Below are 27,542 nucleotides of genomic sequence, written 5' to 3'. Positions count from 1 at the left end.
GAAAATAGAAACGCTCCTGCAAAGCATGACTTTTTCCATTTCTAGCAAAGCAATGACACATTGTGCTTTTCTCCTCTGTCTGGCCTGGGACAGAGAAGACCAGGCACAGGAGAAAGATTTGCAGACCAAAGCGCATTCGGTTGTTAATCGATATGCACTTACATTTGTCCAGAGGATCCCTTCTCTTCCTCTCCGCCACCCTGTCCCTGAGCCCAGGGGCTAGCCCTGGAAACTCACGGATCTGTTCTGAAGCAGAGTTCTCGCACGCACGAGCAACTCACGCTTCAACGAGCAGACCGCTTTCAGAAGCCTGGGAGCAGGAACTGAACACAGAAACAGCCAATGCCTCACATACTGTGTTACAGCTGTCAAAACTGGTATATATATATCCTGCAATTAGACTTTCTTTTATTAGGGTAAGTATTGTAACCAATGAAAACAGCAGAGTCCAACTTCCATTGCTCCCTCAAAAGGGCTTCTTGTTGATTTACTAGAAGACATGTTTCAAATTTAAAATTGTGGACACTTAAGTTCCCATAATGCTCTTTGCTTTTATGTAAACTGCCATCATTTGGTTCTGTGAAGAGATACTGTGTTGTGTGATGTGGTCTGGGCCTCTCCCCGCACTCCCCTCCACGGAGAAGAGTGTTCCCCCAGAAATGTTTACCATTTCCAGCACTGCCCCAATTTATGGTAAGAGCAGGGGCTCCTCAAGGAATCATATTTACTATATACATGAGAAACAACATACAATAGACTTAGATCGCAAATCGGAGCAGCACGCGCTGCAAAATACAAAACAGGCGGCCTTTACCCCGATAGACAAAGGCCTACCCAAATGCAACACCCTCCCAGCTCACATAGGACAAGCTGTGGCAAAAGATCATGGGTCCTTGTGATCATGTGCAGAAGGGGCCTGCGCTAGTAATTCGGGCTGGACTGCCCCTTTTGGGGTGGGGCCAGGCCTGATTTGTATATAGCCATTCCACTTTTGTAATGGCATGGCAGGCTGACAATGGTTTGGCGGGTTTCCCAAAGCGATGCCAAGGTTATGATGAATTAAAAACCTTGAAGCCATCACCCTTCAGTTTTAATTTATGTTAGGTTGTGGCAAGATAGCTCATATTTGAAGTGCTTACCTCCGACATGGATCCAGACTGCAAATTACATGTTCAAGTCTTAGAAGGGCCAGCGCAGCCCGTCATCCTTTTGAAGTCTATAAATTGAGCACCATTAAACTAGGTGATAAAAAAAGCAATTTTTAGAGCGTTTATCAGCGTGAGGAATCTGGCATGAAGCTTAATAATAATAGTAATATTGCAGTATAATGCGATGTGAAATGGATACCACCGGTGCCTATCCAAATATGAAGTGATTTGACACCCATTCACATATACTGCACTATATAAATGTACCTATGTAAAATTGAAATATATATACACACATAATGTAAATCTTCACATATAAAAAAGTGTACATGAAATGCTACACATATATTAAATATTCATGACCGTACGCATGCCTTCAATATTTTATTTTCTCGTGAACTTGCAGTGTGCAGTCAAATTCTATGTGATTCAGTGGCGGCTTGTGTAATGCAGTGGCGGCTTGTGTGATGCAGTGATGGCTGGTGTGATGCAGTACTGGCTGGTGTGAGGCAGAGGCGGCTGGTGAATTCTTTTATTGGACGGGCATAAATATCTGCCACAAATATGCGCGAGTGACCAGACGTAGCGAAGGAGCCTGAACCAAAAAGACTTCAGGGTGTTCCGCCCCCCAGACCCAAAAATGTTTTGAATAATGGGTTAAAATGGTGCATTGTACAGTATACTTTCTACAAAAATGTGAGTAAAAAGCCAGACACTTTGCGATCAGTTTTGTAGAGCAACTCACGACCAACAGTGCACAGGAGCACTCCGAAAGGCATTTTCATAATGCGTCTCACCACAATACATGCTAATATAAAAAGCATTTTCTCACTAGCTGTGCTGATACCATTTCCATGCTGGCTGCACCTATATTTGCCAGTAATCCCTTATAGGAACATATTCATCGTTAGTACCCGGCAAGGGTAAATCAGAATGGAACAAACATTCGGATTGACCCTCGCCAGGGCTTTACCTAACCAGGAATCTCTCGGCCGGGATTCCTTTCCTTTGGTCCCGGCGGGGGGGGGGGGGGGGCATGGCAGCCACTCAGCCAATGAGGAGACTCGAAACGGGGCAATCCCTGCTCAGAGCCTCCACCAAGCTGGAGGCTACCATCCGCCCACGCCGGGGATTCAGGTAAGTATTTTCTTTCTTACTCCCCGTTCTCCTTCAAACAATCCCCTCCCTGCCCTCCAAACCCCACTTACCTTCTTTTTTCTCTCTGGCCTATAACTATGGGCCCCGGGTCATTATCTGACTCGGTAATGCCCCCGCAGCTGGGGGCTTATTGCTTAAATAATGAACCCCACTTACAATGAGGCAGTCCTAAAGCAGCTAGAGACCAGCTCTGTAGTCTGGCACTGCTGGGCCACGGGGCACACTCATTACCCAGCCAGAAGGCATATACACAGAAACATCTACCGGCTAGAGGCGTTCACTATTTCTTGGCAAGATTAACTTGTCAAGAATAAACTTGCCAAGAAACAGTGAACACCTTTAACGAATGGAATCGGCATCATTTCACATTTACTTTAAGGCCGTCATTCACTTACACAGCTTGCCTCATTTTTGGGATAGGAGCATCAAAAAAAGTATTTCTGTAATTCCCCTTCGACAAGAAGGAAGCTTATAAATGATGCGACTTCTTGTGCAGGGGAATTACAGGAATGCTTCCTGGAGGTTGTTCTGTGCAGAGCGTTTACATCCGTCGCTCGCAGCTGCATAATTTGAACATTTATGGGTCAGAGTCGCTTTGACCGACTCAATAAAGTCCAATTTAAGTGGCTATGAATGAGGTGTAAATAGATAACATCTCTCTCTCGGTCACATCATTAATTTAAATAAATAAAATTATAAAATATTTAATATTTGAAAAGCTGAGCCGCTAGTCCCGGCTGCTTTTTGAAAAGCAACATGGACTACTTGGCAGTCCTGATTTTAAAATGTAAATCGTGCATCTGTCAATGAAGATCTAATGAGCATTCACTTCTCGCAAAGGCTGGCGGAATAATTCAAATGATGGGACTGAGTCATTTAAACTTTCTGAGCCAGTATTCAACTTAAAATAAGTATCACGGACAGGTGATGCGTAGGTTACCAGAGTAGGCAGCCCGGTTCTCCTCCGGAAATGTCTGGACTGTCCTGGCACGTGCAGTGGGAGGGGATTGGAAACAGCATGTCAGCCTGGAGCCGAGGGAGGGCCTAGTGCCAACTTGTGGCGTCATGACAGCATCACTTTACTCCACCCCCCAGCCTGGAGGAGAGACAGGAGAGAGGGCAGGGGGAAGTGTACAATGTATGCCTTGCGGCCATTTTAATGTTAACGCCCCCAGGCCTCGGTTTGAGCCTGGTTTGGAGGAGACCCTTTGATGACCCACGCAGTCGGTAATTTAGAAGAAGAAGGAGGTCTCTTTGGGCTCAAACTGCACTGAGCATGTCCAGTGGAGATGGCCCTTGAGAACGCTCTCCCCACACCACGTACAGTGCAGCCACCTGATCCTAGCAAATAAATCAAGCAGCCTCTGACGCACACGTTTCATTTGCATTGAGGCGGCTTGCATCGTGCCCGCACCGTTCTGAGTGAACGAGCCATTCACTCATGAAAGCACAATCATGTGGTGGCGCACCGAACACACCGCCCTAATGGTCCAGCCGCCCCGGTGTGATGCGCAGTTTCCATTAGGGGAGCCATTTTGGAAGGGATGCGGATTTCGCACAGCCTCGTTCTCGTGTCCTTGGTCACGGGGCCGCGGCTTAGGGTAATGCACAGCGACGCGCGCCATGCACGGATTGCTATAACGAGGGGCTCTTGCGCAACACCGCCCGAGGGGCCCCAAGGCCTTGCAGGCCGTGCAACGGCGTCAAGTAAGTGCCCCGTTCACGGCTGCTCAGTTCATGCAAAGTTAAAGGCATTTTAATCTCGTCTCATTCGCCGACCTGGAAAGCGATGAAACTTCCACCTGACAGAAACGCAAAGAAAGCGTTAGAATAACAGTTTTAGTTAATAATTGTCTTGAATACCTCATATCTCCATTTATTATTTCCTAAACATACGTTCGAGTATGTCCATGTACTGGCATCAATGGCCGTCTATTCCCAGCAAACAATCCAAGATTATTCGGAGTCTCACTGAATTAACAAAGTGTTAAAATCTGCACTAGAGGGTTCTATGTATGTGTGGTAGGTGACCGGCAGCTCCGTTATTTGTTCGTAGCCAAAGATGAGGGCAAAAGCCACCTAGCACACAACAAAGCCGAAAAATAAGGGCTCTATTTCTATTAGAGCTTGCCCAGGGCGGAAAAAAGCCAGCCTCACCCTCTGCTTTTCCTGACAGTTTGCTCATGTCTTCTTGCCCAGTGTGAACACATTATCTCCACGTCCATCTTCCTCATCCTGGCAATTACCTTTGAGTATGTTCATGCTCACTGGAACTCTTTTTTCAAGCCGACCTCCCCTGTCCCCGCCCCAGAAGTATAACTCCCACACACCCAACACACAGCAGTTCTTTTGATCCTGCCCAAACTTTCGTATCCTCTCTGTGCGGTAGGTTGGCCAACTGTCCCGCAATGTGCGGGTTTGTCCCGTAATTGGGGACTGTGTCCTGCATTTTGCTGAGTGGCTCTGTGGGACAAGGGTTGTCCCGACTTGCTCTGTTCAAGCACAATTCGTGCTCGAACAGAGCAAGTCAGGAGTCACAATTAGGCATGCTGAGGCAGGACGCTGTCTCACAGACTAGCAACTACTTGCCAGCCACTGTTATTCCCATTGGCAGCTAATCTGAATAAGAGTCCTATTGCATTGCACTCGCAGCTGCTGATGTGACAGGCCTGTGCCTGCAGGCCTGTCATGTCAGTAGCTGCGGGTGCAATGCATTGATTCTGCCCAGTGAATGATGCTGTGATGTAATCACCGCCTTGTGTCCCGCAAAAGGATCTTACAAAGTTGGCCACCCTACGGTGCGGGGCTCTCGAGGGGCAACAGCTGAAGTCCCACACCCAACGGCTCCGCTGCGGTATTTGGTTGCTGCTGGGTGCTGGTGTTCCCACTGGGCCTCCTGCGGGGCTGTGGGGACCGGCGGCGGTGTGTGCAGGTGTCCTCGGGCAAAACAGTGTGTGCCCATTGGCCTCCTGGTGGCATTAGTCTTCTACACCAGGCCAGGGGCGTCCCGTGCCCACCCCAGCGTCTCCGGTGAGTGTGCTGGTGGTGTAGGGGGGGGGAGATCCTCCATTCGCCCAGTTTCCTGTTTGCGATTTTTTATTCGGTCAGCCTTTGGGCGGTTTTCTCCTTTTAATGGCGTGGCATGTTGGCCTGCTGTTGCAGGGGGCCACGGGCTCCTGCTTCTCCTGCTGCCGTGGTCAGCCCAGGTGGTGTGCTTGGCAGTGGCATCCTCCAAGGCATGGGCCGTGCGGCTCTGCCGGCTCTTACCCTCGGAGGTTAGGGGGCGAAGGGGGTTTGTTGGACCTTCCTTTTTCGGCCTGCAGCATTGCTGGGCAATGGGGATTTTAGGGGCTTTTCTGTTCATTTTCAGGTATGGGTCGCCTGTGTTGGCTGCATTTGTCGCTCAGTATGTGCAGTAATGGGTAAGCACTCTGAAGAAAGGAAGCGTGCCGTGCCTGCTTCTTCTTTCTCATGGCTGCATAAAAAAGCAGAAGGTGGCTGCCCCTGCTCCTGGGGTTTCTCATAGGGACCTTTTAACGCCCTATTTAATGAATTTCTGGCTTCCTGTGCTTCGGGACCTGGTGTGTCTGTGCCTGCCCATGGTTCCTCCTGTTCTGATTCTTCTTATTTATTTGAACAATAATTTATTTGAACATTCAGCACACGTAGCCCAGAGGCATCTAGGCGCTGAACATAAGAAATTGGTTACAGAGGTGAGCTTCTTTATATATAAGTGCGTTACATCATGTATTCACATCCTACAAGTATACATATGTACATATCCGACAAGCGTTGCAAAGAATTACGAGGCTCTAAAGAGTCAAAAGGAGCAGTTATGGCACATCAGGCATAGCATATGGTACTTAGGGTTACAGGCTCCAGTACGATATTGGGATTACATATTTATCGTCTTTATGAGAGTTAGCACTAAGTATGGAATGGGCTATCTTGGCTGGGACCAGTGTCTATTGCTGGGAATCTAAAGTGAAGAGCCGAGTTTTTAGTTTTTTTCGGAATGACCACAGGGAGGTGTCGTTTCTCAGTGATGGGGGCAGAGAGTTCCACAGTTTAGCCGCTACCACAGGGAAGCTGTAACCACCTGCTTTCTGTCTCCTGAATCTCGGTGTAACAATGAGGTTAGAGTAGGAGGCCCGTGTAGGTCTATTAAATTGGGTTTTGGCAATTTGGTTGCTATTGGTGCGTTGTTAGAGAGACATTTGTGGGTGAGAGAAAGGATTTTAAATTTGATCCTGTCCTGGACTGGGAGCCAGAGAATGTGCCGTCTGGTTGACAGTATATATGTTCATTTTAGGTATATTCAAGGCAGCTCTAATACCATTATTGTGTACTATTTGGAGTTCTGCTGTTTCTAGTATTGGATCCAGCAAAAAGAGAATTACAGTAATCGATCCTAGGGCCCTCCCTTTCGTCAGATGATTAGGCTGCCTCTGGCAAATACCTGGACTGGTATGAGTTCCAGCTGGTGATGGACCACATTTACGTGTCTATAGGTTTTCAGGTACCTACTGTGATGGAGCAGGTTGCAGTGCCCTCTATCCGCCAATATAAACATTCTCCGAAGCTGGGTCTTTCGTTGATCTTTGACATTCGGGACAAGATCCTTCGTTAGTGGGCCAGGTTGGAACAGATCTCCATGCCCTGTTTTATGGCTCAGTTGTAACCCCTCCGGGGTGAGGAGTCCCACCTGCCTCCTGTGGTGGAGGTTGATGACATTCAGGCCAGACTTGTGGGCCGCTTCTCCATGTCTGCCGAGGAGGCTGCGGTCAGGGACCCAGTGGACTGGAAGGTGGATTCAGCCTTCAAGAAGTCCTACGTGGGGGTCTCATCTGGCTTTGCGGGCCAGCACCTATGGGTCCTATGCCGCAGACACAGTGTTGGATGGCTTTCTTGGTCTGCGACAGGCCTTGGCGGATGGCTCCGACTGTTCCCAGCTCCTGACTGACATGCAGTGACGGACCGAGTTTATGTCAGACCTGCTTTATGATGGAGTTCGGGGGACCGCTATGGCCCTGGGCTCCACTGGGTGGGTAGGCGTCATTTGCGTCTGTGGGATTGGACGTCGGTGGGGTCCCAGAATCCTGCGGCTTTGAAGCTTCCCCTTAAGAGTTGGACATTGTTTGGTGACGCTCTGGAGTCCAAGGCTCACCAGGTCTTTAAGGCAGATAAACATGCAGACAAGTTGAAGAAGAAGGTGGCTCCTGCGTCAGCTGGTGATTTTCGTCCTCACAAGTTTTATGTCCCTCGTCCTTGAATGGATCAGAGGAAGCAGGGTTTTAGAGAACCTTTCCCAGCCTCACAAGCCCAGTCTTGGTGGGGGTGGGGGGTGGTCGTTTCTCTCACTTTTCTCAGATCTGGACTGGATGGCCTCCGACTCCTGGGCTTGGTCTGCGGTTTGCCTGGTGTAACGGTTGAATTTTGTCCCCCCAACTACGGAGTCCGGTCTACGGGGGACTCCTCTGCCCAAGGACCTCCGTCGGTGGGAGGCCCTGTATTCTGCTGTCGGTTCCATGTAATAATGTTGCCACAAAAATCTCGCCATGCAAAAATATCGCCGAAAATGGCTGTTTTTTGTGGCAACATTATTGCACGGAACATGCGGGGGACACCCCCGCAATCCCCAAACTTTTTTTTTTTTAACCCCTGTCCCCATATATATGGGCACCCAAATAATATCGCCACAACATTTTCCCGGCGATATTATTTACGGCGACCATATATATGGGGATATTATTACCCGATACCCTGCTGTCCTGGACCTTCTTCGTAAGCGGGATGTGGTCCCACTGCCGTCAGGCCAGAGGGGGACTGGCTTCTATTCCGTATTTCTGGTCCCCAAGCCGGTGGATGGGGTCTCCCCTTTCGTCTCATCAACTTGCAGTATCTGAATGCCTTGGTTCGGTCTTGGCCCTTCAAGATGGAGACCCTCCTGTCAGTCATCCTTATGGTGACAAGGGGGGGGGGGAACGAGGGGTGGGATTGGTTGGTTTCCCTCGACCTACAGGAGTCATCAGCATTTCCTGCAGATTGCCATGGGGCAGGGCCACTTCCAGTTCCATGTTCTGCCCTTAGGTCTCAAGTCGGCACCCCAAGTCTACACAAATCTGTTGGCTGCTCTGGTGGCGTGTCTACACCTGACCAGGATTCAGGTGTCCCCCTAATTGTACGATTGGTTGATGCCGGCCAGCTCCTGGTTTAGGGTGGTGGCCCATCGTCATCTTGTCTGTCGTGCCCTGGTCCGGTGGGGGTTTTTGCTCAATCTTCTGAAGTCTCACTTTTTCTCCCTCGCAGACTCCTCAATTCATCGGGGCACAGTACTGCACCAGGGAGGGGTTGGTTTGGCTCCTGCTGGACGCGACACCCCCCGGGCTCCACTCACTCCTGAGGGTTCTCAGTCGTAGGTCTTGGGCTTCGGCCAGGGACCTTTTGTGTCTTCTGGATCACATGGCTTCCTGTGTCTTTGTGGTTCCCTGGGCCCAACTGCATTTGAGACATTTGGTGCTCCACCTGCTGTTCCATTGGTGCCCAGCGTCCCTTCAATACAACTCATTGGTACCAGTCTTTCCTGCCCTGTGGATGTCACTTGGCTGGTGGTTGGTCCAGTCCCATCTCCAGAGAGGTGTGTCCTTGTCCCCGCCCTTGTCGATAATTCTTACCACTGATGCCAGTGGCCTGGGCTGGACTGGACTGGGGTACGACTCTCCTGGACTTCACTCTCAGGTAAAGTGGTTTCTTTGGACTTGGGAAGGCCCTCCAATTGAAAGAAATTGGCTGTTGTTCCACAGGCCCTGGTCGTTTTCCGCCCTTCGATCCTGGGGAAGGATGTTCTGGTTCTGACAGACAATGTTTCTGCCCTGGCTTACATTAACCATCAGGGGGGCACGTGGTCCCGCTCCCTGGAAGATGTGGCTTTGTCCATTGGGTCCTGGGCAGAGGCTCACATGGTCCCCTTACGGGCAGTCCATATCCAGGGGGTGGACAATGTGACTGCGTTTCAACTAAGCAGGGTGTTTCCGGTCTCGGGGGAGATGTCCCTTCGCCTGAGGTTTTTCTGGAGGCATGTTGGTGGTTCGGGATTCCCTGGTTGGACCTCTTTGCCTCCCCCTGCAAAACTCAAGTTCCCCGTTTTTTTACCCAGACTCCATCCCTAGGGGAAAGGGAGGGTAGATGCTCTTTCCTTGGCCTGGCCCACGGGGATTCTTTATGCCTTCCCTTCAATTCCCCTGGTTCCAAGGGTCATGCCTCAGCGGGGGTGGTTCCTGTGTCTTCTGGAGATGCAGTTGGCTCTTCCTTGGATGTTGCCCAGTTGGCCGTCTCCCTTGAAGGAGGGCTACCAGACTAAGCTATAAAATTGTCAATTCCACAAGTCCAGGATGGGACGCTTCGGCTTCACACACCGGTCATCCAGGTCATCCAACAAGGTCCTCCACAATGACTCGGAAAAAATGAACCCACCACATATACTGGGAACGCCAGAATCATGAGCACACGCTTACTTGCACAAGTGGCATCTGGTTAAATATTACAGTTAATAAAAAACTGAGCACAGTGAAAAAAAGAGTGACTCAGTGACAGTAGAGGGCAACTTTGTTCAGCCTCGCTCCAACTGCAGGTTAGCAGAGTGTATTTGCTCTTTCAGGACAGCACCCAGGAAAAGGTAGATAAGGCGCTGAAGAGTAGGACACACACTGGAGGATGAGGTAGGCAGTGAGGGAAATGCTACTCAGAAAGTAGAGAGAATGGCTCTGGACCGAAGGAACCCCGTTTTCATCAAGCTCAAGTTCTGCCAGCAGAATTGGCAGGTTAGCCGAGGACCCATGTCATGCCTGTGGGTGCTGCCCCTTATGGGGTTCCACAGTGGTTGATCTTCTCCCAGTTATCGTTCAATGTGTATCGCTGGACAATGGCCTGCAGGAAGCAGATATTATGCAGCCAGGGCTTGCATCTTTCATAAGCTGCTGGACTGGTGTCGGCATCTGGATGAAGGCAAATTGGCGAACATTAACCTAGAAAAGATGGGCATGTTGAGGGCGAGGTTAGGGAAAAGTGTGAGCTGCCACCAATGAAGAATGTGCAACCTTTCCCCGTTACCGAAGTACGAACCATCAGGGTGGTGTTACCACACTCCTGAGCAAGGTATCATCATCTCAGGGCAGTCGGAATGATGTGTCCTCTCCACGTGGTATGCCAACGTAGAATCACTCACCTGTGGATTATGGACATGGACTTCATGCAGGGCTGAGCTCATAGGCAGACGTTGGCCCTCATGTCGTCCACGCTTCTCAGGGAGTAAGGCGACTATATCTGTAGGTGCGTGTTGTGCGCCAGGAGAAAATGATGCACAACCTGCAGAGGTCCGCAGAGAGGCAGTGTCTTGCAGGGCCCTGGGTGTTTCTGCTAACATTGGGGAGTAAGGAGGTGGTGCCTTCTTGAGCGCATCTCCAGAGGTTTGGACTGCTCTACCCTCCATCCTACGGTGCATGCCAACGCTGTCCCTATTCCAGGTACTCTGTAAGAAGGATTTTTTCCACTTTGCTTTTCTTATGCAGAGGATATGTAGATGTTACTGTTTACACAATGTTTTGACACCCTCTTTAACGAGGGCTTTTGAAGCTTAAAAGTGAAAGTGCTGAGGATTACGAGGAGGAGGAAAAGGCCGGTGACCAGAGTTGGCAGAAAGAGATCCTGGAGACACTGATCCCAGGTACAGGGGAGCGGCACATGGGATGCACGTGAGCGGGAAAAGACCTGGCAGGCAGAATCGGCTAAGAGTCCATAGGATAATGCCAAACAAATAGTTTACAAAGCTTTCTTAGCGGGAGCCAAATGACCAAATGCTGAGATGATCAGGTACATGTACGGTAGGTTATGTGGTTTTTAGGATGCACCTTACAGTATTCATCCCAGGCACTCTGCTTTCCATATGTAAAGAGGCAAGAATGTACCTCTTTCAGAAAAGAGCACATGGTCCACTTGGACTTCCTCATTCCTTCCCTCTGCCCATCCTCAATGGTCACTCAATCTTCTCACTGCTCAGTCATCTGTCTTACTTCCTCATTCCTTCCCTCTGCCCATCCTCAATGGTCACTCAATCTTCTCGCTGCTCAGTCATCTGTCTTACTTCCTCATTCCTTCCCTCCGCCCATCCTCAATGGTCACTCAATCTTCTCGCTGCTCAGTCATCTGTCTTACTTCCTCATTCCTTCCCTCTGCCCATCCTCAATGGTCACTCAATCTTCTCACTGCTCAGTCATCTGTCTTACTTCCTCATTCCTTCCCTCCGCCCATCCTCAATGGTCACTCAATCTTCTCGCTGCTCAGTCATCTGTCTTACTTATTCATTCCTCACACTCTGCCCCTCCCCTTTCATCAGCATCTTCATCATGTGCCCTTCTCAGTCCTCATCCCACATTACCTCCTTCTCATTCCTCGTTACTCCTTCACCCCCAGCCCCTCGTTACTCATAGCGAGGTGTCAGTAAGAGGAGGAGTAATACGAATGCCCCAAGGCGTTTGCTTTGGAAGGGGTTTCTGGCTTTTCTCTTTTATTATATTATTGTAGTATTCACAATGCATGCATGTTTAAAGATGGGGGGGGCTGCTGCATTAAATGAGTGTATGGGAGAAAGGGGGATGTACCCATTTGTTTCGTGATGGGCTCTTGGTTTCAATTTTGTTTTACAGCATGCCTTTAAGAGTAGCTTTAACTGCTTGAGCAGGAATGGAACCGTCTAGGGGTCGGGTGCGCAGCGCAGGGGCAACAATATGACTAACACAGATTAATGGAGGTCGTGGAAGGGAAAAGCAGAATTCTACCTCCCCAAATGGATGACACCATGCGTGGATAATCATCCCCAGGGTTGGAACTGGAGTAGGGAGCCGGCAGAAGACTGTAGGAGCCCGTCCTGCCCGAGGGTTCTACATTCTCATAAGGGTCTAATTTCTTTGTATAATGAGATTCTCATTTTCTGTCAGTTTGCATAACAGCTGTAAGACTGCAATACTGCAATACATCATTTCTGGGTGTCCAAGGCCAGGTCTTCGTTGTGTGTAAAGGGATGGTATAGGACGGGGTAGTCAGAAAACGTATGTACTTGTCTGCCACCTCCTCTTCTTGAATGCCACCCTCCTTTAATCCTGGCTGTCTCACTTGCTGTAGGTGGCAGCCACTCCTCTTCCCTCTTTCTAGGGCCAACCACTCTTTCAGTGTCAGTTCTGGAGATCCCAGCTGGAAGTTACCACATATCCCCTTGTCTTTAGATATCCTCTCTGTACAAGAAGTAGCCCCTCCTGGTATCTGGCAGAAGCACTGCCTCCAGCAGGCCCTCTAATTGGAGGACTAAGAATGAAAGATTAATTTCTGAGGGCATTCTTTGAGGGCTTAGCGATCGTTTTCCCTGAGGCTGTGGGAACTGCTAATCTACTTTACTAGAAGTATTATTGACAAGTCATAACAATTCGTATTAAGAGTGGAATAGTGCTGATAAACGCAGCAGAAGATTGACAAGACAATGGTAAGAAGGTCAAAAGAGCATTTTTTGGATTAGTGCAAATGGAATAATTTATTTCAGCTGCAACTTTGTCCTGCTTCAGGGACCAGCTCTTAAACTCAAGACATTTTGCTACTTCGGAAAAAGTGGGCACGTTTTCTGTTCAGACTCCTCTTGATTGGTGTGTTAGGGCACACAACCTTTTGCCTCAACACAGACCCTCATTTATGGGCGTGGGGCAGAGGCCTTCTATACTGATGAACAGTGGTAGCTGAACTCAGGTCGTTGCAGACCTTTCCTTGGTAAATCTCTATAACTTTGTTTGCTCAGGAACATTTTGTAAAGCACAAGTTTCTTAGCTACGTTTTTTAAAACTACGCTGAAATGGGTCATCATAAAGAAAAAATGTGCACAACTGTGATGTAGGGAATCATTTGATTTAGGAGGCATTATTCAAATGCTACAAATGCAGTTACAAAAAATGAGTAAAGATCTGAATGATTGTGTTAGCCTATGCTATACATTGACACACTTCCCTTGTGATTTACATATGTACAAATCAAGTATACAAGACCACTAGATGAGTAACTATTTTAATTGATATTTTCACAGAAAATGTTTTATTTTTTCCCTTTGTTAATCTGTTCTGCCTTTTCTTTGTTAGTTTGTTCAGCCTACACGTGTTTCGACACAAAGGTGTCTTTGTCAAGGCTGATCCCAATGCATATTTTTACAAAAGCGGAAATCATTACAACACATGATGTATGGAAAGTGATAACAGTATAAAGAAATCAAAAATCATTGGTACATACCATTAGCATGGTTAGGAGAGAGAAGCGAGAAACCACATCAGGAGGACAAGTAAAAAATAATAATACGAATTAGTCTGAATTATCCTGCTCATCATTAGAGTATCATTAGAATGTTGTTGTTACTCCATATGTGAGTGATGTGAACAGCATCCATGCAAAATGGTAATTGCTAAACATAACAGGCTCAGAGGTTTGGTGGAAGAGGCACACATGTAGCTAATTTGAAGATGACTTATTCCGTGATTTGGCTGTAACCAGCACAGCACAGTGCTGTGTTTGTCACTGGTTTCTGTAGGGACTGTGCTCCCCCTTGTCATAAGGTGGGAATTGCCTGTTCTCCCTTCCCTTGATTGATTACAATGGTATCTCTCCTCAATCCATAGCCCCGTTTCACTCTCCTGCCAAGGTCTATGACTGTTCTTCACATTTACAAAGTTTGTACTTTCTCCTATTCACGCGTGTGTGTGTGTGTGTGTGGGGAGGGGGGGGGGTAATAGATGTCTGCTCCCAGCCCCTCTCTTCTGGGACCCTCTGCACCCATAAGTATTCCTTTCTTCCCTCAGGTTGAGTTTGTGTGCCCTCTGGGTCTCCCCAATCTTCAAACAGGCCACTCGTGTATCTGTCGGGCCTTTGCATCGTAGCTCTGGTTGTTTGCGGGTCTCCCAGCCGACTGGGACGGCTTCTCCGGCTTTGCAGAGCATTCTGCAGCCTTTATCATGCCGTTGCAACAAGTTGCCTCTGGGTCAGCGTCTCTGGAGCAGCCCCAGTAACCGGCAGGTAAGTGTGGTCCTTCCTGCGTTGTAGGTCTTCTGCGCATTTGCCTCGCCTCTGCACTCAGTCAGCTGCTTCCTATGTGCGACAAAATGCTTGTTCGGTACCAAGCTGGGATCCAAGATGCCACCCTTCCCGCTGGATCTTTTATGCGGCCAATCATGTTAATACAAGGACTACAAACATCTGCTTTCGTTCCAGCTAGTGATCTTCATTGCTTGTGTCCTCTTCCTCGGCACAGTACTGTCATTAGCTACTATATGGTTGTCTTTTCCCTCAGTGGGATTGACTGGAGCAAAATTATAACAGTATATTGTGGTACTGGATGAAGGGTACAGAGAAGGGGAGGGGTAAGCGGATACTGCGTTCTCCCTCTGGTATCACTGCCCCCAATGGGGTCCCCCACCCCATGAGATCGTCCTGCCGAGTACCACCCCCAGGGGGACTATCAGGTAGCGGACTCACCACCCTGGCCTCATGGAGGGTGGGGGGCTTCCCCACCTAGAGCAGTCACAATACCTTGGGATGTGTCACAACACAAAGACAACATATATCTCCCCTAATGCAGGAAGTGATACTATGGATATTGATATTTTTGTATTTGTATCGCGCTCGTACACAAGTGTTTCAGAGCACGACAAGGCAAGGGAGGGGAACAAGGGAGAACAAAACAACGATCTTACTAGGCCCTGTGACATTGAGGCCTTAAAATCCTCACAACGATAGCCGTCTACATGCAGTCGCTTCCAGGAATTGCATATATAATTTCCTAGCAAGTGTCTAGGAAAACAGAGGGTCCTGATTGGATTTCAGTCAATCTTTTTAGAGAAAATCCTGATTTGTGGGTTCCCTTAATCAAAAATGTCTTATATCCATATCATTTCAACATCTTTGAAAAAAGATGCAATAGTCCCATTGTTCGAAAATGGTGATGACATGAGATTGCCTTCTTGCTGTCATCCCATACGTTTTTTGTTCAGACTGAATGTTCAAGAGACTGCTGCTGATTGCAGGAGGAGTCTGGTGGTGAGAGAGTGTGTGCTCTGTAGTGCCCTGTTCCTGGTCTGCCTTTCCTGCTGGCCACTCTGCGTGATGCTTAGAATGTTGATGTGTGATGCATGTGCAGCATGGAGCCGGTTGGGGAAGTGCAGAATGCACGTCCCATGGGAAATGTCAGTTGGGGACTGAGCTGGTATGAATTAGATGACCGGGTCCCCCGTGATGCATGCGATTTCGAATTTAAAAGACATTCCTAATAATGAAACATAAGAATAAAGACGGCGTACTTATATTTGATGAACCTGACAGCATAAGATACATTTCTTTTGAGAGCATTGGAAACAGGGCACACACGCATTTTAATATGGACAAAAGCTCAATAAGGTTTAAGGCAGAACTGTTGACCAATGTTTAAATCTTTAAAAACAATGTATGTTAGGCTTGCTAAGGGGAGTCTGCTTGGGTCAACCTAAGCACAGCCATTACCTATGGGACCAAAGGTCTTATTTGGGAGGTACTTCGGGGGACGGGGTCTTCCCATCTCAATATAACAATCCCAATTCGCTAGATAGGGGACAAGTTGAACGCAGCAGGAGTGCATCTTAGCCACATCTCTGCTAACAGCAAAAGAAGATGCCTCGAAGGTGGGAGAGACGTGTCGCACATTCTTGCTACACAGAGACGGTGCGTCTTATCGGTCATACTCTCCCGACACCGCAGACGTTGGCAAAAGTCCATGATCATTTTATGTCAATTTGGCGGTCACAGTGTAATGTTATGAAATCATGATCTATCCAACTTGAAGGAGAGGGGTGCTAAATACAAACACCCTTTCACAGAGGGGAGCAGCCTAAGTTCAGTAGTTAGTTGTTCGTCTCAAATATTTTGGTATCCAATTCATAAGACATCTGTCCTGAAAGAGTCATGCCGATAAGGTTGCACTGACTGTCGCCCTAATTAACAGGGGCCATCTGAAAATTCGATCCGCATTTTAATGTTCACCTCCAGTCTTTGCCTTGTAGATATTTAAGGTTAAGCCGATAGATAGGAACACCCAGGAATATGGGAAAAACAGCCAAAACCACTCTTTAAATAAATATTTTTGGGTCTATGGGTGTTTCTATCCCAGCTGAACCCATGCATCTCCTAATGGGATGGTAGCATGTCAAGAAATGAATCAGAGAAGCCCCTGGTGTCTCTGCATACCCATCTTGCCAAACAATGAATTGGCCCCTTCTCAAAGGGATGGCCGACCACGTTCTGCCGCATACAGTATTTCAGCCCGTAAGTTGGATACATTACCTGCTTGAATATTATTGAATATTATTCAGAGGTCAAAGCAACAATTTAAGACGTCCCTATTAGACTTGCATGGGAATAAAGAGATCTTGAATGGTGGGTCATTGCTGTCAAATTAAGCAAGTAAAAATAAGGGCGCCTGGCGGAGTCCTGATATACCCAGGGGGCACATATATAATAATCAAAAATAATCAGGATGTGAGATCCTACAAATCAGCAGGCTATGGTTCTGAACAGAAGAGTTTATTTCAGAAAACCACAAGTGTTATTGTTCAATTAGTTTACATAGCTTTCGATAAGCATGAAAGGCTTAAAAGGAACAGACAATAGTGATTGAGTTTGGTGGAAATACAGATTGAGTATTTACCTCTTTCGTGTTCCACCTAAAGGCACAGTGGTATACAACAGTTAGAGGGACATGTACTTATACAATAGTGCACCCGGGACATAGGGTGGTCCAGGGTACCGTAAACACGGGGTGTACACAACATAATCTACAAGACATTCACAAAAAAGGGTATTTGCAGTTGTGTCACTGAGGATCGACACAGGTGTGTTTCGGCCAGGAGGGCAGAATTGTTCAGAACCATAGCCTGCTCATTTGTAGGATCTCACATCCTGAATATTTTTGATTATTATATATGTCAAATTAAGCATACCTCCCAAGTAAAATAAAATTTGGACAAGAACATTTGTTGTCAATATTTCACAACCTCAAGACCTTCAGTTTAATCAAATGCCGGTTGAATCTGTTGTGGGTCGTTGTTTTACCACAAACGTGAGTATGTAAACGACAACAGACTTGCGTCCGATATCTATGCATCTTTTTTCTGACCATTACTTAGCCCGCTCCAGCAACTTATATGTACCTTCAGGGAAAAAAAAGTATGGATCTAGACCTACCAGGGTGACGTTTCCTTTCAAGATGTCGGCCCAGTGTATTGGACCAATCAGGAGCAGCAGGCATGAGCCACCAGTGTCCAAGTCCCGCAAGCGGGACACCAGTGGAGTGACACATTGGTCCTCACGACTGATGACTGCATCAGAGGTTGCGCTTGAACAAAGAGGTCTTCACTGGCAAAATGACTTGCGCTGGATGGGTATTAGGGGTTGAACCACTTAAGCACCACCAATTCAGACCCATTGCAACGTTTTGCATTGGTTCATCTGTTGTTGCAAAGTCCAACAGATACCAGGTCCTCAACAACGCACCAGAGCATCATCAACACCTTTTCATGGGGCCTCTGTATCCATATGATCGGAAGGATAGTGCTAGTTTACTGCAAATAGACACCAAAGCAGGGTATTGCTGAAGGAAACAGCATTGCGGAATACAAACCTAATCGCATGGGAAGAACTATTAATAGAGCTAACGCTTCCCGTAATAAACCATCCCTCCCTATTAACATGATGTGCAACAGTGATGTCTGGTATTTGTCCGCAGCTGTAATCCTCATTTTTAGATTGACACTGTCTGCATCTGTGGTGCCTAGTATGCGTCTGCCGCTTTAATGCTCTTTGCTACAGTGAAACTGGCTGCCCTGTGCTGGTACAGCATGCGTCTGCTGCTTTAATGCCATTTGCTAGATTGAAACTTGCCGCACCTGTGCTGCTACAGTATGCGCCTGCTGCTGCTATACTCTTTGCTACAGTGAAACTGGCTGCCCTGTGCTGGTATAGTATACGTCTGCAGCTTTAATGTTCTTTGCTACAGTGAAACTGGCTGCACCTGTGCTGGTGCAGTATGCGTTTCATACGGCTATACTTTTGCTACAGTGAAACTGGCTGCCCTATGCTGGTATAGTATACGTCTGCAGCTTTAATGTTCTTTGCTACAGTGAAACTGGCTGCCCTTTGCTGGTCTAGTGTGTGCCTCGGCTGTCAATGCTCTTTGCTACACTGGAACTGTGGCTGCACCTATGAGTGTCTAGTACGTACATGCTGTGTTACTGCTGTTTGGTGGAGTTCTCAGTGTTTGCTCGGTTTCTCCTAGGTCCGTTGGATTGGCTTGTAAGCCACAATACTGTTTTATCTTAACTAACTATTCAAAACGCAGAGCAAAAAGGACAGAATGCCCAAAGAGTTCAATGTGCAATCTAGAAAATATCCCAGTTTAAAGTTCAGAAGAACAAGGAAAGTTGAATGAACAGTGAGCGGCTGTGTGGTTAGGGAAGAGTGGTGAGGTAGCCAGAGGGGGTTAAGTGTGGGCAGGGGGATGGGGGCCGGCAGAGGAAAGCAGCCCAGGGGTAAGGGCTAAGGGGAACCATTTTGAGGTTTTTGGAACTCTTAGATTTAACATTTTCGCTCGATTCATAATAACACATTGTGTATTATTTGAGCTTCAGCTTTGTCCATTCATGTTCAAACATTCTATTAACATGCAAGATTTCCACACACCACTTGCCCTCTACTGGTGCCCAACAGAGGGGTGTGTAGAAGGGAAAGCAGAGCTTCGCCTTCTTTGCTTGAAAATGAGTCTGAACTATGAAAATAGGCATGAACCCCCACCCTCCCACCCCCCACGTCCCCCACGAGAAGGAGGCACATAAGTTAATAGGAACTTATTTTCAGATTTAAAAGAAAAAGCAATTATCTTGCAGCATTAACAAAGATTAAAACAAACCGATGCCACCGAGATAATCCCTCCAGGGATACTGGGCATTTAAAATGTCCTGTCTAAGAGCTGTAACCACGACAACTAAAAGTGATGGATAGTCCGCTGGGCAGTATCCCATTCCATGGTTTCAATCTCGTCTCTACCTTTGCAGTAGTTGACCACCCATATGCAGTTAATTCTTAACCGGGTCCCCAAGGTGAGCACTGCTTCACCACATCCTCTCTACAGGAGCACACAAGCAACTCCTCAGACAGGCTGGTAGGGATTGGGCATATGAGCCAAAGGGGCGTCCTGGCTGGACCTCATGAACCTGTACCTTCTTCCAGGTTCTCTGGTAGAGGTAGCTACCTGAAAGCGTGTGTCATGTAGACACATTCTAAGTTACTCCATGGCACACAAAGAAACTCATCCCTCTGCATGGAATCGACTGACATTGGTTTCCTGGTGACCTATCCAGGGCAAACATAGCAGATGTCCCTCTAGTCATGCCAGGAAGAGACGCTGGGATGGACACTAGTGCCACTGAACAGACACAGGAACTCTCGATTCCACTAGGATTCCGGGGATTTTGGCTAATTTCTCTTGGTTTCAGAATGATCAGAAGTGTCTCACACACATGCTGAGATCACCAGTCGATCTCCATTTAGAGTAAACGGCTGAGTCCTCGCTCTGCATATAGTGATCAACCTATTCCCAGTGCCACTGTAGGAGGCTTGGGAGTTAGGATTCATGTTTTTGAAACAGCTCCAGAACCACAGCCGTCAATGCCCACCTCCCTCGTCTACACCCTGCCAAAGCCACGATTGCCTACCGGCAGCACTCTAGAGTGTCCAGGGGCAGAGACCGTTGGAGGAATTCATCTGGCCCAGCTACGAGACACTATGCATTACATTAAATAAATGATAATGTGGGAGGCAGGCAGTGGGTGGGAATGGCCATGGGGATTAGCATGGCCATGGGCAGCCGATGGGCCTCATTATGACGGTCATTCCGTTTACTGTCACATTTCCGGAATGGCAGAGTACAAGTTTGCGAATGGGGTTGCCTGATTTACCTCCAGCCAAGAGCTGGGGGGTAAGTCAGGCAACCCACTGCCAAAAAACAGCTAGTATTATCGGCACCAGTATTACCGGCAATTCCCCCCATGGTGTCCTATGGACTCCATGGAATGGGGATTAACATACCCTTGCTGGCATCTGTAATCTGCTGGTAATTTTGGTAGACCAGGCGCCGGTAACGGTATTACCGTTTGGTGGTATCCCGTCAGATTTACCGGCGGGATAGCACAAAGCCTAAAAAGAGGGCCAATGTGTGGGAAATAACCAGGAAGCACCCACCAGCTATGTGCCCCATCTCATTTGTCATTTTCTTGCTAGATGTCCTAGTTAGATCAAAAAGCTGCATACATAGCAGTGACGATTTCTGGTGCGAACCAGAAGTTCCTTCATTTCCAGGGAACCGGCGAAGTATGGGAATTGTTTCGAGTCTGCCCTTTTGGTTTTTGTCCACACCGTGGTGCTTCTCCAAGCTACTCAAGCTGTTCTTAGAGGCAATGAAACAGACAGAGTACTCTGGACGATGTGACCTCTTGAGGATATGATTTTTCATGGCACAGGACAGGGCCTGCTTAGATGAGAAAGTGTGGGGGAGCAGTGCACCTATTTCAGAGCCTTAGTTTGCCAGTGAACTTCGGGAAAAGTCGGAGTTCGTTCCCTCTCACCAGATTACATTTTGGGGCTTTTTAGTGGACACACCTCCAGCTACCATGAGACCGACAGAAAAATAAAAGTGCATCACGAAAAACGAATCTTCATTCTGCTAAAGAAATCACAGGTGTCGATCGCAAGCATAGCCAAACTAGTGGGCGTTCCATCGTCCTCCAATCAAGCCATATTCCTAGGGCCAATTCATTACAGGGCCCTCCATGGCCTGAAAGTCATCCTACCCTCGGACCGTTCCCTTGACGGACACAGCACAAACTGATCTGAGCTAGTTGTTAGAACATACAAAATGGTGGAAGAGTAGTGCTGCTTGCATATCCCTTCCGGATCTAGTGATAGAATCGAATGCCAACAGATCAGACTCGGGGACTCGACTTGGCCATGTCTTGAGGGAACCAGTGCAATGGAGAGTTGAGCGTGCACATTCATTGTCATGACGGCTGCCTCCTCCTGCAGGCGGGAACTATCAGCGGTGATGTAGGTCAGCCCGCTAGGAGGCACAAGGTGGACAATCTTAGCAAACACTGCCAAGGATTTTTGGGACTATTGCTTGGATAGAGAGTTGTATGAGCACTGCGCCGTTCGGGTCTAGCAACTTGAGATACCTCTGCGACATTAAGGGGCCATGCATAGCGCACCCGTTTGCCATGCTCCATATGAAGCTTTTGACATTTTTAAGGTGGAACCCAGACACGAAGCAAAAGCAATGGATGCATGTCTGCAAATGTGGCGTCCATCGCTGGAGTGCGCATTATCCTCCGGTGAGGTGACGGGCAGCATGGCTACTCCTGAGAACACCTTTGTGGAAGGCGGACACATGGTTTCCCTCTCTACTTTCGATGTATTTTCCAATCCTTCCGTCAACAGTAGATTGCCTTCTGGCAGATCCTCAAGGGGCTTTGCATCCCCTGATAAATGAGGGAAATCTCAGGCCTGGAAGGCCTTTAGAGTAGGAGGGCACCCTGTGGTCTTTCCAGAGGGGCTGAAAGTTCAGAGACTTCTGAGCTCAAAGTTAATTACGAGACAGCCTGGTACAGGTGGTATCTGCAAAGGGTTAGTATTGGTCTTCTGCAGATGTAGTTAACATTTTGAATTTCTTCTCACAGGAGGTGGGAAATGGAAAGACGCACAGTACCATAAAGCTATTTCAGCCGGACATGAACGTGTCAATGGGGAGTCCGAGAGAGAACACCCCCTTATCTGCAAGCTTCTAAGAGGAATGCTGCTATACTTTGTTATTATGATTATGATATGTACTGAGCGAGGAGCTAGCTTCGAGAAGCAACGCAACGCTTTACACCACAGGTATAAAACTATACAGATACATAGCGGATTGCTTTTCAGAGGTAACAACAGAACAGATATACAGCAGGGGGGAGCAGGACACAGAGGATTGGTATGATTTGACTGCAGCATAATTGTTCGCGACGGAATTGACCGTAGTCAATTTCGCTGTGAACCCAATTTTGCTGCGGCCAAAATCAACTAATCCATAACCCCCTACCACCCGCCCAATACATCCCCACCCTACCTTTCAGTGGCTTCCTTCATTCTGAACCTCCGGCGTCCGATCCGTCCCGGCAATGCGGGTCAGAACTGACGCAGCAGGGTCCCTTTCTCTGTTTTTATTTTTGATTATTTGAAGTCCCCCGCAACCCCGTTTCCCATCATAGCGAGCAAGGGGAGCGGGGGACAACCCAGCAACCCTTGTTCGCTATAATGGAACCGTACGGCCCAGTTGACCGAATTTTTGGGGCTGTACTATTATTTTGTACAGCCTAAATTCGGTCAACTAGGCCATACAGTTAAATATTTTCAGTCAAATTGGCCAAACCCGGATACAGAGGGGCACAGAGGAGGGGTACAGCTGTACCGGGTGGCAGTGAGGAGAGGGGCGGATGGCGTCTAGTGAGTCAGGTGGCACGAGGGGCAACGTGATAGACTGGGGCTATAAGCTCCTGAATGCGAGTACAAGGCCCTGTGGGATGTCGAGTAGGTTTGGAATAATTTTTTACAATGGCCTGGCAACAAGCAATTGCCTCTGGAAGAATTGTCTGGAAAACTGGCAATGCGTTTTATGCTTCGTGTCACGCAAGAGAGTTTGAGATGTAAGGACCCTGGATTTTGATGAGAAATCTGTTCCAAACCCCTCATGTACCCAAGTCAGGGAATGGGATCTCTTTTGCATCCTGATTTTCCAGCCAGCCCCAGCTGTATGTAGTGAGAGATATTAAGGCGTATGATGTCAGGAATAGGGAAGTCGGACCTCGAAACTGCAGCCATTTATGCCTGTCTCTTAGGAGGGCCTGCAGTTAAGGCACCTGCCCTACCTTGTGGGTTCTGCCAATGACAGGTGTAGAACTCACTTGTTAAGAACAATGGATCCAACAGCATTTAACGTTGGGGCGCGTCGGCAGGATGTTCTGCAAAAGGTTAGGTCATTCTTCCTTTAAGGGGGTCTAGTTCAAGCCGACTGATGCCCCCGCTGGCGAAGAAACTTTGAAAACCTATATTACGATACCTCAGGCCCTGGCACAGAATGCAGATTTGTAAAAGAATGTCTTAATTCTGTTAAAACCTAGGAGCAAAGTATTATCCTGACACGATTTGCATGTCCTCTGTAAATGTGGACACGTGTAAAGCATGAGAACATTGTTGACATGTATCGAGATGTTGCGGCGTACGCCTAGAAGGAACTATGATATGGATAGCAACATGAAATATATAAAGTATGATACATTAACTGAGCAATTACAGCCCTGTTATTATATGACGTAGCTTTCAATTCCCCTCTACCCCGCACCCCCTCCCTGGGTTCTGAGGCATCTGTAATGTTTCTTGCAGGATCTGGCAAAAATTCCTTCAATGAGTAGGAGCTGGAGTTTGGGGGCAGACTTCAATACATGAATGTAGTGTTGCCACCTATTTTAGTTTGAGCCGAACAATCTGAGTTTGTGGCTGCCTGTTCAGGACAGATGCAACATCCGCCCAATATAGCTACCAAATGGCACCATGTTCCGAGGGTCACTGTCAGCTAGTCCTGACTTTTTGGTCAACAACGCTCTATATTGCGAGACTAGTGTGCGTCCACGGTTTCCTACTTAAAGAGTGTGGTTAACTAAAAAAACATGACTGGCTGAAGTTGACTCTCCCCACATGGGCCCAGTTGACAGCTATGCCCACGAGCACCCATGTTAGGTTCGGAGCTGGATATATTTATGTTCAAATAGACGAGAACTCCCCCGATTGGGCCTACAGTCTGTTCCGGTCTTGCAAAAGGTTAATACAGCATTTTTCAGTCTGGCTTGAACAAAAGGCAACATCCCTAACCCCGCCTTAGTCTGTAAAACGGTCCTCCAAGTGGACGAGGTGGCTCCTGGTGCTTCCTCAGGCAGGCGGCAATGTGTGGGCGTTGGGAATCCCCAAATGGAAGCATTATTTTCTTGCATATCCTCAATGGATGGTATCAGGCTGTGTTCTCCATATGGAGGGAGTCCCCAAGGACAGGGGGGGGTGGCAGCAGAGGGCTAGTATCTGCCAGCAGTATCAGGGAAATGTGTTGGGGGGTGGATGAAGGCATTATGGGTCCCTCCCCTTTCGGAATGCCTGCCTTTATAGGAGGCACTGCCCCTGAACCACCATGTCACGAGGGTTGAAATGGTTAAAAGTCTCTGGGTTCCCCAGAATCAGACGCTCCAAACGATGCCCTTGGATTGGCTAATAAAACAGCAATTGGCATATTAGCCAATTAGTGTAATGTGTTGTCATATGTATGTATTCGATTTATAATGTACAAACCTAGCAACAGGTTGTTACAAGTAGGGTTCGGGGCAGCAGAGGAGCTCGGATGGATCGGGATAGCTGCAGAGAGGGAGAGGTAGGGTTAAATGGAGAGGTCAGCAACATGGTGTTTGTTGTAGGGTAGAGGGGACAGTCTGATCTGCGTTGGCAATTTAAAACAAAGAGTGTGGAGTGAAAACTAGTTTCCTGCCCCCACCCCATTTCATATTTTTCATCCAGTTCGCAATGTCATGAATTGTAATGGTGAACTGCATCAAGACTTTACCTACTAAGGTCCATCCTGTTGTAATATCACACTTAAATCAATGTATGGGGATTTGGACATTACAAGGAATGCCTTATTTAAAAAAGGGAAGCAGATGGACATATCAGGAATAAAATAATAATCTTATTCTCGCCGCTTTCCAATTTGTTCCACCTATTAGGCTTAAGAAATATTGCGACTGTTAGTTTGTGAAGCATGAAGACTGCGAAGTCCTTCATTTTTTTTAAAGAGTCTTATATTTCTCTCTGTCACACACACACAAAGACACTGGCACACCTTCCCCCTTCCACAGATCACTTGTCCTTATCCTGTTTTTCAATTCAATGGTATACTTCTATGGAACCTGCACACCCAGAATGATTGACTGGCCACTACCCTTTGAGGTGGATACATTGAATGTCACCGAGATTGGCAATATGAGCACCTATTATTTCAGGGTTTCGTGTGGCGAGTTCCCAGAACTCCGGATCCTAACTCCATGCAAAATGTGGAAATATCCCGTCAGAGGGTGTTTGGGAAGAGCTGAATCATACAGACTAAAAGGTACCAGAATACCCTTGAGTACTCCATTCAATCCCAGTGACAGCGGCTAGGTTAGATCCGTTTAACTGGTGCCAAGTCTGGAAAGACAGGGCCTTTGCGAATTCAATGGCAAATACATTAGCATGTTATCTAGAAAAGCTGAAGGAAGGAGACGCCAAAGGTCCCCGTGTGAAGCAGTGCCGGTGGGGCAGAGGAGAGACCCAACCACACAGCTCTGCATTGTGCGTACGAGATTACAAGATGCCGTTGAACTCTCAGCACACCCTTAACTCCTTGCCGACCCTTCTTAGCTAAAATCTAACCTATCAGGTTTTTACTTACTCAGAGAGAAACGTTATTATTAATAACATAACGAGGAGGAATAATCCACACATTGAGAATAACCAATCGGATCCCAGGTTGTAAAATAAATGGATGAAAAACCTAGAGTAGGTCACAAGACCCCCTAGAGAAAAGATGAAAATGGGCAGGGAAAACACAGAAGATGTCAGGATACTGGAGGAGGCCAACGTGCGTGCTCATGCTCCGTTGAAAGAAGGGGAGAACGCCACGGGGATTTGATTTATTTATTTACAACGCATATATTTTCTCAATATGGGAAAGCCGGACAGTGAATGTATCTGGGTGCAGGTGTTTATTAGAATGAAGACATTTACTGGCAGAGATAGGTTTTGAGCTTCTTCCAAAAGAGGAAAAAGGATTCCGTTTTTCAGAGATGGGGTCGAGGGGGTGGCGGGGGAAGGGAGTTCCAAACACAAGGACCAAGCACAGAAAAACATCTATCAACTCGGTTTGCAAAGTGCGATGTCGTTACCACTAGCGGATTTTGATCAGAGGAGCATAGCGGTCGTGCTGGATGATAAGGAGTAAGCTTGATGACAAGGTAAGTGGGAGCCAAGCCGTGAAGGCACTTAAAAACAAAGCAGGTGATCTTAATGAGGATCCTCTGCTGCAAGAGCAACCAATGAACTTTCCTACAGTAAGAGGAAACAGGTGCAGATCTTGGCAGATGAAAGAGACGACTGATGGTTGCATTTTGGCCAATTTGCAGGCAATGGATTTCATTTGCTGGAATTTCTGAGAGCGTGTCATTGCAGTAGTCGAGTTTGGAGTTTATCAATGATCCGACAACTGCCGCTCAATCTTTTTCTGAAATGAGGGGCAAAATAGGTTGCAGAGGTCTGAGCCAGAAGTAGACAGACTTTACTGTGTCGCTGGCCTGCTGATCAGTGTGTAGGATTTAGGAATAGCGAATGAAGCAAGGCAAGTAGGTAAATGGCATTGGTCAGCGACAAGGTGTCCAAAGAGGAAAACCTCTGTTTTGGTAGGATTCAGTTGCAGCATATTTGACAGCATCCAGCCTTTTCCCTCTTGTGTGCAGTCAAATACCTGTTTAATGGATTCCGATGAGTTATTTATTTGTACATAGATCTGTGTGTCGTCGGCATAAAAATGGTAAAGTAGGTTGAATTTGGAAAAGATGTTCAGAAGTGGTCGAATATGAATATAAATTTGAGTATCAGAGGCGATGGGCAAGAGCCCTGTGTAATGCCACAAGGAACAGGAAAGGGGCTGCAGTAGTGGGCTCCCATTTTGACCTGTTGGGTCCGCTCCTTAACTGCCAGGCTATTATGCAAGTCTATGCAAAAATGACGACCATCGTGGGCGACCTAAGTCAATCTGGATTTAGCAATGTTAAAATCGACTGTGTCGAATGCCGCCGAGAGGTCAAGAATAACCAATAGACTAAGGTCACCCTTGTCAGCAGATCTCAGGATGTCGTTCCAGACAGCAAGAAGTACGGTCTCTGTTCCAGGGTGGGGCCTGAACCCCGATTGAAATACACCAAGAAAACAGTGATGTTCCAGGAACTTTTGCAGTTGAGTGGTAGGAACCTTTTC

General features: G+C 47.5%; 1 protein-coding gene and 1 long non-coding RNA gene across 4 annotated transcripts in view; one reads left to right on the top strand and one right to left on the bottom strand.

The window, feature by feature from the left end:
- The window catches only part of POMGNT2 (protein O-linked mannose N-acetylglucosaminyltransferase 2 (beta 1,4-)), a 61,899-nt gene that overhangs the window by 21,826 nt on the left and 12,531 nt on the right, over positions 1-27,542 (bottom strand). The window lies entirely within an intron of this gene.
- The window catches only part of LOC138570171 (uncharacterized), a 190,376-nt gene continuing 166,635 nt past the window's right edge, over positions 3,802-27,542 (top strand). The window contains exon 1 of the long non-coding RNA XR_011303413.1: positions 3,802-4,013. This is a non-coding gene — a long non-coding RNA (uncharacterized lncRNA). The remainder of the gene's footprint in view (positions 4,014-27,542) is intronic.

Source organism: Ambystoma mexicanum, chromosome 2q (genome assembly GCF_040938575.1).
Source record: "Ambystoma mexicanum isolate Mex_15411 chromosome 2q, UKY_AmexF1_1, whole genome shotgun sequence".
NCBI lineage: Eukaryota > Metazoa > Chordata > Amphibia > Caudata > Ambystomatidae > Ambystoma > Ambystoma mexicanum.
This window is presented reverse-complemented; position numbering and strand designations above follow the sequence as displayed.